The sequence below is a fragment of the Lepidochelys olivacea genome, assembly GCF_965140295.1.
Source record: "Lepidochelys olivacea isolate rLepOli2 genome assembly, chromosome: 3".
Classification (NCBI taxonomy): Eukaryota; Metazoa; Chordata; order Testudines; family Cheloniidae; genus Lepidochelys; species Lepidochelys olivacea.
In genome coordinates this window covers 116912091-116926077 of record NC_140413.1, presented here as the reverse complement: position 1 = coordinate 116926077, position 13987 = coordinate 116912091, and the positions used below count along the sequence as shown (strand labels likewise).

The window sequence follows — 13987 nt, the reverse complement described above, 5'->3', positions numbered from 1 at the left end:
GGACTATTAGTCTGACCCAGTATGGACATTCTTACGTTTCCTGACACACAGACTTACAAGGCCACCAGCACAGGGACTCAAGGAGCTGCAGTGGGGAGTTTGCGATAAAGTTTGAAGACTCTCCCTTCCATCCACTTTGCCTGTGACACTCAATACTATTGCTGCCTTGATCCCAAGGGACTCATTCACCCCTGTATCCACCTGGAAGTCTGTAACCCTTCCACCTTTTCTCTCACCCATCCCTTTTTCCTCTGAATGTATCTCTGACCTCCTCTCATCTGATAGCATCAGGAACTCCTCACATACATTCTTCCAACTTGGGTTGTTTCTTGCCTCTTTAGTCTTGCTTTTACAGTGGTACAAACTAAAAGTTTAGGGCCTTATTCTCCTCTCCCTTACATCTAGGCTTGGCAGAATTTATTTTATTTTTTAAATAATCTTGACGGATAATATCAATGTTTATATTTAAGCATTTTTTTATTTTTATCTATTTAAATTTTCAGTTGCAGGAAATTACTGGGGGTCAGACAATGGGGGAAGCAGACAATAATTATTTAATGACAGTAGACACTGAGATATAAAAAATTTAAACTTTATAACCATTAAAACACAAACTGCTAACATCATATGTCAAATATAGAAAGTAAATATTCTTAAATGTAATGCTAAGAAATTCTCAAGCAGCATTTTTCTTATCTGTAAATCTTGATTATTATTGATGGAAATGTTTTTTTCATAGGTTTCTGTGTGGTCAGTGAAATCGATATTTACCGGAAAATATCTAATCCTTCCAAGCCTACTTACTCAGTCATTTCCACATCAGTTGGAGAAGCTGAGACAGAAAGGCAAAGTGACTTCCCTGAGGCCACAACAACAAATCAATGGCAGAGTCAGAATACAGGGCCTCTTGGGTCCCACCCCTGTGCTTACTTTTCCAGACCACGCTCCATCACTGCTAAAGGAGTGTAGCTCCCTTTGACTTCAGTTGCAGTTCCGAATGCTCAGCACTTCCAAAAATCAGACTCCAGATGCCTCAAGTCAGGAACCCAGAATCTGAGGAACACACAATTAGTGACTACCAGTGACAAATTTTAGTTGACAGGACATATTCAGCATTACATAATAGGCCTTTGGCAGAGAAGAAACCATAAGCTCCAGGTTGGCATGCAACTGCCTTAACCAAGAGATCACCCTTTCTCTTCCTGCAGTCCCCTCACATACCTTTCCACTTCTGCAACAACTGAGGCAGGGTCCATCCCTGATTCATCCCCAGAGCACTGTCCATCTGTCTTCAAATGAGACATGGATCCTGTAGAAAAAATTGCACATCATCATATATGACAATACTTATACATAAGCGGAAAAATTAAGGTTGCGTGGGCAGCCATAAGTCTGCTATTTCCTAACTTTTGAGGGCTTGATGTTGCAATCTTAATATTGATTTAATACAGGTTTTCAATATAATTTTCTAGACTAAAACATTCTATTATGTGCATCACTAGCAAGGTTTGAACCCTAGACCTGCACCACAAACTTCTGCCACTTGAGCTAAAGCAGTGGTGGACAACTCAAACAGGGTAAGCTGATTTCAGGCCCCAAGACATTTTGCAGACATTGACCTCTGCAGACACAGTTTCCCACAGCTCCCAGTGGCTGCGGTCGCAGCTCTCATTGGCTGGGAATGGCAAACTGCGGCCACTGGGATTTGCGGGAGGCCGTGCCTGCGGACGGACAATGTAAACATTGTCTCTTGGCCTGCCAGCGGATTACTCTGATGGGCTGCATGTGCCCACCACTGATGTATAACATTCAATTAGTGGGTTACAAATGCATGATTTGCCCCACTGTACTGTCTGCATAGCCTTTCACATAGATTCCCTGTGAGAAACAGTGTGAGAGACCTGGGTTTTATCATCAGCTTTGCCAGAAGTGACCTTGGGTATACTCTTTGTGGGTCATGAGGCCTTCCTCAATAATAAAGGCTGTGAAGTATACAGAATTATTGACAGCTGTCAGAAGAAGTGCTCTAGAGTTCATGATTTCCTGACTCCTAGTGCAGTGTACCTCAGAGCCACAAATCAGAGAAATGTAGGGCTGGAAGGGACTTCAAGAAGTCAACAAGTCCAGCCCCCTGAACTGAGACTGAACCAAGTAAGACTAGATCACCCCTGACAGGTTTTTGTCCTGTCTGTTCTTAAAAACCTCCAGTGATGGGGATTCCACAACCTCCCTTGGTAGCCTATTCCAAAGCTTAACAACTCCTATAGTTAGAAAGTTTTCCCTACTTTCTAACCTTAATCTCCCTTGCTGCAAATTAAACCCATTACTTCTTATCCCTTCTCCTGGATAGGGAGAACAATTGATCACAATCTTTATAATTACACTGTGTTCTTTTCTCAAGAGTAAACATGCCTAGTTTTTTTTTAACCTTTCTTCCTAGGTCAGGTTTTCTAAACCTTTGATCACTTTGTTGCTCTCCTCTGGGCTCTGTCCAGTTTGTTTATATCTTTCCTTAAGTGTGGTGCCCAGAACTGGACACAATACTTTAGCTGGGGCTTCACCAATAGAACAGGACAATTACCTCCTGTGTCTTACTTACAACATTCATGTTAATACAACCAGAATGATATTAGCCTCTTTTTTGCAACTACTTCACATTGTTAATTTATGTTCAATTTATTATCTACTAAAACTCCCAGATCCCTTTCAGCACTACTACTGCCTAGCCAGTTATTCACCAGTTTGTAGTGTGCATTTGAGTTTTTCCTTCCTAACTGTAGTATTTGCACTTATCTCTACTGACTTTCATCTTGCTGATTTCAGGCCAGTTCTCCAGTTTAAGGTCTTGTTGAATTCTAATCCTGCCCTCCAAAGTGCTTTGAAACCCCTCCCAGAATGGTGTGTCATCTACAAATTTTATAAGCATACTCTCCACTCCATTATCCAAGTCATTAATGAAAATAGTGAATTATACCAGATCCAGGGCTGACCCCTGCAGGACCCCACAATATACACCATCCCAACTGGACAGTGAACCATTGATAACTACTCTTTGAGTATGGGCTTTCAACCAGCTGTGTACCCACCTTATAGTATTTTCATCTAGATTGCATTTTTCTAGTTAGCTTATGAGAATGTCATGTGGGACTGTGTTAAAAGCCTTACTAAAATCAAGGTATAGCACAGGGATTGGCAACCTTTGGCACGTGGCCCATCAGGGAAAGCCGCTGACGGGCCGGGATGGTTTGTTTAGCTGCAGTGTTCGCAGATTCAGCTGATTGCAGCTCCCACTGGCTGCGGTTCGCCGTTCCAGGCCGATGGGGGCTGCAGGAAGCAGCGGCCAGCACATCCCTCAGCCTATGCCACTTCCTGCAGCCCCCATTGGCCTGGAACGGAGAACCGTGGCCCGTGGGAGCTGCGATCGGCTGAATCTGCGGACACTGCAGGTAAACAAACCATCCCGGCCTGTCAGCGGATTTCACTGATCGGCTGCGTGCCAAAGGTTGCTATATCAGGGATTGGTATATTGCTGATTGGCATATGATATGATATATATTGGTATACTGCGTGCCAATGATTGCTATATCAGGGACTGCTTTCCCCCATCCACTAGGCCAGTAACCCTTTCAAAAAAGGAAATGAGTTTGGATTGTCATGATTTGTTCTTGACAAATCCATACTAGCTATTCTTTATAATCCTATTATCCTGTAGGTGCTTGCAAATGGATTGTTTAATAATTTGTTCCAGTATTTTTCGAGGTATCAACGTTAGGCTGATTAGTCTATAGTTTCTGGGGTCCTCTTTGTTCCCCTTCATAGATGGGTACTATGTTTGCCCTTCTTCACTCTTCTGGGACATCAAGTGTCCTCCATGAGTTCTCAACGATAATTGCTAAACATTCTGAGATTGCTTAGCTACTTCCTTAAGTACCTTAGGATAAATTTCATCAGGCCCTGCCAACTTGAATACATCTAACTTATCTAAATATTTTTTAACCTGTTCATTTCCTATTTTGGCATGTGTTCCTCCCCCTTGTTGTTAATATTGTGTTTAGTACCATTAACCATTTTAGTGAAGACTGAAGCAAAAGAGGCATAAAACACCTCAGCCTCCTTGACGTCATCAGTTATTAGCTCTCCTTCACTAAAGGACCTACACCTATTTCATTCTTTCTTGCTCCTAATGTATTTTTAAAGCTCTTCTTATTCCCATTTATGTCCCTTGCTAGGTGTAACTCACTTTGTCCTGTAGCCTTTCTGATTTTGTCCAATTCTCGTGTACTCCTCTTTAGCAATTTTTCAGTGTTTCCACTATTTGTAGGCTTCCTTTTTGCTTTTTCAGATAACGAAAGCACTCCTGATGGAGCTATACTAGCCTCTTACTATTGTTTTAATCTTTCCTTCACACTGGGATAGTTTGCAGGTTGCCTTTAATATTGTCTCCTTAAGAAACTGCCAGCTCTCCTGAACTCCTTTTTTCCCTGATTTTCTTCCCATGGGACCTTACCTACCAGTTCTCTGTGTTTGTTAAAGTTCTGCTCTTTGGAAGTCCATTGTCTTTATTCTGCTGTCAGTCCTCCCTTTCCTTAGAATCATTAAATCTGTCATTTCATGATCACTTTTCACCCAAATTGCCTTCCACCTTCAGATTCATTATCAATTCCTCCTTATTGGTCAGAATCCAGTCTAAAATGGCTTCCCACTGTTTGTTCCCTCCACTTTCTGTAACAAAATACATTCCCAATACATTCCTCGAGGTCAAATGGTATTTTGATTGGGGTGGGGGGGAGGCAAAGGGGGGGAGAAAGGATGAGCATGATGATGATGGCTCATTTTGTCTGTGTCCTCGCCAGCAGTTTAGTTCTATGTATAGGTTCAACCACAGAAAATGCTGGGTATTGAGGGAGAGAATGATATAGAGAGCAAATAATGATTTTCAACAGCTTATAACTCAGCCATACGTGAACAGATTTTCACAAAGTGAGCAAAAGGTACTTCTCTCACCCCAGGACTATCCCCCTGCTAAATTTAAAGTTCCTACTATAAACCGTAGAGGCTTGAGAGAGCTTCCAAAAAAGGTAGGAAACCATTTTATAAAGGAGAGGGTTAGGCAACATAAATGTAGGGATCGCTTATAATGCAATCCCTGCAAAATTTAAATTAAAAAACAAAAGTTGTTTCTGAATGATACGAGTGTAAAAATGTATCTGGAAACAAAGAACCTTTAGATGTTTCATACACATAATACATAAACAGCCAAACAGATTATTTGTTTCAAATTTCCTCGTTCAGCCAAGAGCAGATTATTATGTCTGATTTATATAACCATGAAAATCGGGGGGTTGCGAAGGAAACACTGACACCATCTCAATTATCCTGGTGCTAACAGATGGTACTATAATAATGAGTCCTACAAAGGCCAGAAATAATGGGACACTAGCCCTGCTTGAATTTTAAAAGAGCCAAGTGAGAATGATCTTCTGCTGCTAACATCCTGTAAAGCAGTTTCATTTTAGAGATGTTAAAATCAGAAACATAGTAGGGTCCTTTTTGGTAGTCCTAGTCAATTGCCATTTAAGCACCTTGTTTTTGTCGAGGCATGATTTATAGGAATACAAAAATATTTGAACTAAACTTCTTTGATGCTTTATTAACTTCCTAAAGTAAAAAATGGCTTATTATTTTCCAATACAGTAGCTTGCAGTCTATATGCCTACATACTGGGAACTAATTGCTTTTGCAATGTTGATTTAAAATGCAAAGGAAACACTTAGGATTTAAGATGAAGAGTAAAATTTAATATTTACAGTTTAAATCTTGGGTAAAGCTGACTGCACAGTCATATGCAAGCTCAAAAGTGATGGCAGCAAAAGGTGGAGAATGCTTTTCACAGTTCTTCTTGGTCAAACAATGTAGATATAGCTACACTTTCACTTATTCACTTTGTTCCCAACCTTTGGTTATTGGAATGAGGAGCATTGTGGGTACTGATGTGTAAATGAGCTCATTAAGCACTTCATTTTTGCTTCAGAAGCCCCAGGCCTAAAGGGATGGGTGTAAGGACAAGAAGGGGTGTAAAGTTTTTTTCCTCCCACTTTCTTTCGGTATTATCTGATTCCACCAACACATCTTTATTAAGTTTTAAACATTTGCCGTTAAGTCCTATAATTATCAAAACCCCATGGGAAATATTTTCTTTACTCCTTTTTTACATGGTCTGTTATGTAAACACAAGTCTGCCGAAAATTAAACCCATAAAAAGCCCCTCCCCCCTGCCAAAAAGCACAGCAATCAGACAAACCATGTGCAGGTTTTGGGGTTTGTTTGTTTTTTTGTTTGTTTGTTTTAGAAAAAGCTCACACGTAATAAAACTGTTATTTCAGACGCTATCGAAGCTGTCGAGGCACTTCACATACCAAGTGCGGCGTAATCTCACTATGTGTTTTATATGTAGCAATGTGTATAGAACAATATGTTGTAGCATAGGGTGTGATGCTGGCAGACCAGTTGCCCGCTCATGCCAAGGCCCCAGGCCTCACTGAACACTGATAAATTCATAGCTGGAAACTAGTCTGGCTCACCTGTCTTAGTATGGTTAAAATAGGTACTGGATTTATAGATATGTGTTTAGTGTTTGGACTTTATGAAATGCTTGTGAGTTGCTGCATGTATTAATCTCACTTATAACATCCCATGTTATAAGGTAATATTTAAGCATTTGCTTTGTAACTATAAACGTGTTTGCTATGAAACTGGAAACTCCCACAGTCAGGAGAGAATTACCAAGTGTAAAATACTATTTTACCACAAGTGGTGTCATCTTCTGCCCAAGAAAAGAAGGCCTTTAGACACCAGACAAGTCATTGTGGATCATCTGTGGCCAAAACTTTGTTTTCCCCACACCCATGAAGAGGGGACATGCACAAATGCTCATTCCATCACAGTTTGAACTTGGGAGGAAAGGCATAAAAATTTCTTCCTGAGAGGGATTATCATCCCTTTGCTGCTTGGACTTCAGGGAGAAGGCAAGACTTCTAAGCATAAGCAAGGGTCCCCTGGCTGTTTAGCTTGGGTTTGCCCTAAGGGCCTTACAGCTTGCATATTACAGCAGCTTTTATTACCTTTTGGAACCTAACACAGTAACTCATTTGTGTGTCTGTTTACCTGCTTTAACCTTGTAAATAATTCATTTCTTTTTCCTAGTTAATACATCTTTAGTTAGTTTATTATAGGATTGGGTACAAGTGTGGTCTTTGAGAGATCTAGGGTACACTTGACCTGAGGTAAGTGCGTGGTCCTTTGGGACTGGGAATAACCTGAATATTGCTGTGATTTTTCGTATAAGGGACTATCTATCACAAATGCAAGCTTCCCTACGTGGCAAGATAGACTGGGGTACCCAGGGGGACTGTCTGTGACTCCATGTTAAGGCTGTTATAGTGTTTAGGAGTTCAAACTTGATACTTAGTTGGTGAAACAACCAGTTTGGGGTTTGTGCCCTGGTTTGTAAGAGTCTGCTCTGAGATGTGCACCTACGTTTGTGAGCTATTCCAGACAGCTTGACATAGGGTATAAAATATCCTTCTCTGATATTTGAATCTACTCTTATGCATATGATTCTATAACATCTACTAATTATATCCCTATGTTATTTTCCTTAAATCAATTAAATATAGACCTGGAAGGGACCTTGAGAGGTCATCGAGTCCAGCTGCCTGCAATGAGGAAAGACCAAGTATATTTAGACCATCCCTGACAGGTGTTTGTCTAACCTGTTCTTAAAACCTCCAATAATAGGTATTCTACATTCCAGTACTTAACTAACCATATAGTTAGAAAGTTGTTCCTAATACCAAACCTAAATCTAACTTGCTTGAGATTAAGCCCATTACTTCTTGTCCTACTGTCAGCGGACATGGAGAACAATTGATCACCATTCGCTTTATAACATCCTTAGGGTGACCATATTTTCTAAAGGGAAAATGGGACACTGCACAGGGCTGGCTCAAGCCCTCATCCTTCTCCCCCGCCCTCATGCAGGGCTGGCCCAAGCTGCTTGCCCAAGCTGCCCTGCGCAGGGCTGGCCTGAGCCACTGGCCTGAGCCTCCCCATTCCCGTGTGGGAGGCAGGCAAGGCTCGGGCAAGCAACGACGCACGTACTAGTTAAGGTGACCATATTTCCCTAATTCTGAGGCTGGCGTTGCTGCTGCCTGAGCCCTGCCTGCCCCCCCCCCCCCGGCAAGGCTGGGGCTGAGATCGCTGCTTGCTTGGGCCCTGCCTGCCCCCTGCCAGAGCCCTGCCTTCTACCCCTGTGCAGAGCTGGCATTGTCACTCGTCCCCCCGCACATTTCTCTGCACCCCAATTTTTGGACAAGAGTGGGCATTTGTCCTGTTTGCTTTTGCCAACTGATCAAGTCAGCAAGAGCACATGGGACAAATGCCCACTGTCACACTGCACCCCATATTCTTCAAAGTGATATTATTATGATATGATTACGGCCTAATTATGATGCATTTTATGCAAGATGGGTCATGTGAGAGGTCATTGAAAAGGTTATGATTTGCTGAATATGAATATCCTATTTGTAAGCATGTATTAAACTTGTCTTGACGAGGACTGAAAGATGTTTTTGTTATGAATTAACTCATACATTCTAACTAACATGTTCTAAAATTTGAGCATAGATAAGGCACTGTAACTCATCCTAAGCTGCTCATGTGCAAAGCTAGTTGAGCTGAAGTCTAGGTACCCCACTAGGATTCAACTTGACCATCTTAGTACATGTTAAAGTCTGCTGTGCCTTGTCCTCTGTAGAGTTGTAGAACATGTTAGTTAGAAGGTGTTAGCGAACACCTGCTATCAATACACCTTGGAATTCTAGTCAAGACAAAGCCTCATCAGACTCTGAAATATATGACCAGACAAACTCCTAGTGCATTGGCTACAGCATTTGAAATTCAGTAAACTCCTGATCCTCCTTGGTTTCATCAGGGCTCTAGAGAATTGTTTTAGAAGTGGAATACATGAAGCTGGCATGGAATTGAGCACTGCTATAGGCAGGTGTGGGGGTATAACCACTTTGGCTTGAATGAATTTCACCTTTACTTATTTTTTTTAATCCTAAAGTACAATGGGATGGATCCTCAGCCAGTGTAAATGGCTGTAGCTCCATTGACTTAAATGGAAATATGCTTTTACACCAGCTGAGTATCTAGCCCTTTCTGTCTTGAAATGTATTTTCAAGTATTCTATGCATCTGCCTCACTGTTACACCTGTATAGTAAGTTTCCCCATCTATGTGGATCTTTCACACAGAGAGGAAAGGAAAATATTGTTATGCGTTTGGTTAAACCTCTTTGAAGCTCTGTGTGCGTGAGTGCAATCACCGTCCTTCATTTAAGATAGTTGTAAGACACCATTAAACTCCTTTATGGAAGAAAGTAGCTAAAACAAAGTGGCCTCTAATCAAACTTAGGCACCGGTTACTGCCCAAAATAAAGGCACGTGAGGCCACTCAGGAATTTGAACAATGTGGGCAGAGGCTGTGAGGTTGGCTGGGTATTATTTTAGTGGGAGTGTGGGAGCGGGAGAAACATCACAAAAACAGACACAGAGAAGCAAAGACAGAAAAAGCCAAGGACACAGTCAGAACAAACACTAGCAGTGTGAAAAACTGAGAGAGAAGTTTTGGGCAGGATGCTGACTGGAAAAGGGGCTTGAAACTGCGGGCAAAGATATTGTCCCTTGTTGTCTGATTCTCACTGTGTTCAGGGAAGTGAGACTTCATACATTCTTTGTAAATAAACCAGATTGCATCAAAGAAACACTTGATTCCTGCATTAAAAAATCACCAATTTTTCTCCCTAACTGAAACAACCTGCAAGATCCTGAATTTTTGGTTAAGCACTCAGGTCAAAAGAGATAACAATGTTTTAAAATTGTAAAACATGATTAGATTTCCAGTTGATGGTGTCACTTTAACAGATACATAACAAGCTCTGGAATCAGAGAGAAACTGAATTGGAGTATTTGCCGAACCTTACTACACAGTTCAAAGGAAAATAGACACTTAAAAATAGTTAATTGAATCAGGGATAAGGATCAGACGGAAGAAATAAAAAATAGAAGAACAGCCTTTAGGGCGTCAGTTGGATCCATCAAAGTCTGACCATTATACAATTCTGGCATTTTGCTTAAGTGTAGGCCACACCCCGAGCACTGCTGTTCAGCAGCTTGCTTAGTAAATGTCAGTTTAACACTATTTTACTGTTTTGTGAAAAACTCCTGTAGGGTTCCCGGTCAGCTAACCAATTTTATTACTTCCCCAATGCTTTTTAGTCAAGCGTGAATGTTACTTCTAGATGTAGCCAGTTTGTCAGATTCCCTTGTTTTCACTAACTGGGAAACATCAGATCTTCTAGCCTGTGGGGGTCAAAGGTCAGCTATTTTCAACCCGTGAACTATTGGTAATTCGGATGCTTTGTGCAAACTGCATCCCTGAGTACGTTGCTGAATTCATTGAGGGTAGCGGCCATGCAAACTATTGTTGCATCTGTCTTAAAATTATTAGTTCCACTTTAAATGTGATCCATGAATAATATAGCAATATGAGTGCACAGGAAATAGGCCTGCGTTTGGTACTTCCGTCATGAACACAAACAAGATCAAGATAAAGCTTATGATTTGTTTCTGTCTTACATATGGAGATCTCCTTAGCATTTCTACTGCCATCCCCTTATTAAAGAGGGATTTTATGGTACTGCCTATTTCAGCCAATTTAATTTGCTTCATGCTGAAACTTGGTGCGCAAGTCTCGGCACTAATACATACTTTGATTTAAATACAAGATTTCATTTACATTCAACTTGCTTTTTAGGAAAATGTAGAGCCAAAGGGAAAAAATGTTCTCTCTGGTTTCAGATACTTTTATATGACACATTGTAGCATAACAAAAACGTCATAGCTATTGCAGTTGATCATTAGCAAGGGCTTATCTATACAAACATTTAGTTTGTGACACACTGGGGTGTGCATCTACCCAGAACTAGCCTGCCATGGACTAACTGTCTGTGTGGACCCTGCTGATGCTCATTAAAAGTGTGTTGATGTGCTTTAAGTCATCTTGTTTCAAAAAGGACTGGATCAAAAGTGTATTAACCAATGCATGTCAGCAGGGTCCCATGGACGGTTAGTGCAGCAGGCTAATGCGGGGTAGATTCACACCCCAGCTTGCTACAAACTAATTTTGATATAGACAAACACTAGGAAAGATGTGGACAAATTAGAGAAAAGAGATCAACAAAAATGATAAAAGTTTTGGGAAACCTGACCTACGAGGAAAGGTGAAAAAAAAAAACCAGGCATGTTTAGTCTTGAGGAAAGAAAACTGACAAATAAGTGAAGGATTATTATAAAGATGACTGGTCAATTGTTCTCCACTTTCACTGACAGTAGGATAAGAAGCAATGGGCTTAATCTGCAGCAAGGGAGATTTAGGTTAGATATTAGGAAAAGCTTTTTAGCTATAAGGGTTGTTAAACTTTGGAATAGAAATCCAAGGGAGGTTGGGGAATCCCTGTCACTGGAGGCTGAACAAACCCTGTCAGGGATTGTTTAGGTTGTCTTGGTCCTGTCTCAGTGCAGAGGGCTGGACTAGATGACAACTTGAGGTCTCTTCCAGTCCTACATTTCTATTATTCTATTACTATCATCAAAGTGACATAAGTGTACATGGTGTTTTACAACAAACAAAATCCCTACCCAAAGGACCTCACAATCTAAAGGGATGTGCAAGGAACAATACAATGAGGAAACACAGTGGCATGAAGAAACAAATGGGTGTCTGACACAAAAATCATGATCTCTACACCTTCTTCACTTCCGCTCCTCACTTCCCTGCCTGGTTATGTTATGTGCATATTTCATTAAATTATGAACTACTGGCCTGAAGTTATTCTGAGGAATGGGGATCCTGCACCACGTCTTTTGTTATATGTATCACCTAGGACAGGGGCTAGGGTGTCCCCACTCTGGGGTACTCTCTCTGCACTGGGCACTTCTCTGACCCACTGATCATTACATACAATTTAAAGCAAATGCAAGTTATTTAATCAACAATTAATTTAAAAAAGAATAAGGAAAAATGGGAAAGGTTAACGAAAAACACATCAACCCGCTCTGTGGCAGGGAACATCACGAACAGTGTCTCTGGAATGTCAGGGCAGTTCACGGTCTGTTCCTTGTAGGGCTCAGGCCTTCTTGTCAGGCCCTGGCTGAGTTGCAAGGATGCTGCAGGTTGGACACTTGCTCTGGTGGTGGCCATACCTCCGGGCTTTGGGTGACGAGACCCTTCTTCCCAGTGTCAGACGCCCATCAGGTTAAGATCCCCCTCCCAGTCGGGCCTGCAAGGACCCTTGGCTGGGGGTGTCTTTCTGTGCTGGGCCCTTTGCCCAGGGTCCCCCCTGGCTGGCCCCAGTTGCTCACCACAGCTAGTTCCAAACTGCTCCAGCTCCCCTATTCTACCTCCAGCTCCACTCTGCCTCAGCACTGATGCTGCTGCTCTGCCTCCAGCCCCCTGGGCTGCTTCTCTGGCCCCTCTGGCTCTGTGGCTGCAGCCCTACTCCCAGCATAGGATCTGCTCTCCCTGGGCTGTGTCTCTGGCTTTGGGGCTGCAGACCTGCTCCCAGCACAGTATCTGCTTCAGAGCTGCTTTTCTGGCCCCTCTGGATCTGGCACGGCTCTGCTCCCAAGCTCAGCTTGGCCCCCTGCTCTCTCCTTAGCTCGGCCCCACTCTGTCCGACCCAGACAATACCAGCTCACACGGAGGTCAGGACCCAACTGTACAAGAGGGTTGTAGCTAATGTAAAGCTAGTAGAACCATTCTAAATCTGGGCCCCTTCACAGCTTTTGGCATACAGGGCATTCCTCAGGTGAGGAGTGGGCATGGAGATGCATGGCCACAGCACTCTAGTTCTTTTTAGCTGTCCCCAAGCCCCTCCCCCGCCAGGACAAGACATGCCCCTGGATAGCCCAAATGGAACTTAAAGTGGATCTTAAAGCCATCTTTGCCACACCCGCTGTTCATCTGTGTTCTTGGTATAGAAATGAAGCAATGGAGAATTGAGGACTGTGAGTGCAATGGAATTGGATGCAACCCTGTCCCTATTGAAATCAGTGGCAAAACTCCATTTGACTTCAATTTGCCTCAGATTTCACCTTCCATGTAAGGAGGTTTAGCAATGTGACCTTCATTAACATTAATGAGACTCACAGAGCTGACTCCTTGACAGTGCTTTGAAACGTTGAACCCTTAAGTTCTCAAGCCCCTCTCTGTCTGATACTTATGCTCCCCCCATTACTTTAGTATCAGTACCTGACAATAATCTTTGATGTATTTTTACCTCTCTGGGCTTAGCCAGGATCACACAGGAAGTCTGTGGTAGAGCAGGGATTTGAATCCCCAAATCCTAAATCCTAAACTAGTGCCTTAATCACTGGATCTTTCTTTTTCTCCTCATAGATGCCTTGATCCTATGGATGTAAATGCCATTGATATCACTGGGAGATGTGCTTCCAAAGCAAAGCTGCATATGGCCATTAGACTGAGCTGGTGTTTGGCCACATGATTTAGCTTTGAAAAGTGGCTTGCTATACATTGGCTTTGCAAAGTGCATTCTAAAATCCCTCTTAAGGTTTGATGGAGATGTTTACAATACCACTGGAAGAACCTTAACAGTGTGATGCTAAGGGAAGATGCTTCCTCCTGTATCTTTGGTATATACTTATGGCAAGAAGAAGAAGAAGAAAAATAAGGTGGTGTCTGCAGCGAGAAGTTTCACCAGTTTAGCTGCAGTTGCGATATTGCAACGCTTTAGTTGAACTAGTGCAACTTTGTGTGTAGACCGGGTCTAAAACAGAAGAAATTAGATGTAAAATACTTTTGTGTAGGGAGTTGGTCTGGTAGCCCAGTCACATGCTAGAGCCAGG

At 42.2% G+C, this 13987-nt stretch overlaps 1 long non-coding RNA gene across 2 annotated transcripts in view; it reads right to left on the bottom strand.

Moving 5' to 3' along the window:
* Window positions 1-725: 725 nt before the first annotated feature.
* LOC311517485 overlaps window positions 726-13987 on the bottom strand; it is a 107153-nt gene continuing 93891 nt past the window's right edge. For both annotated transcript variants that reach the window (XR_014710713.1, XR_014710714.1), the window contains 2 exons: window positions 1222-1309; window positions 726-1053 (listed from right to left, as the gene is read on the bottom strand). This is a non-coding gene — a long non-coding RNA (uncharacterized lncRNA). The remainder of the gene's footprint in view (window positions 1054-1221; window positions 1310-13987) is intronic.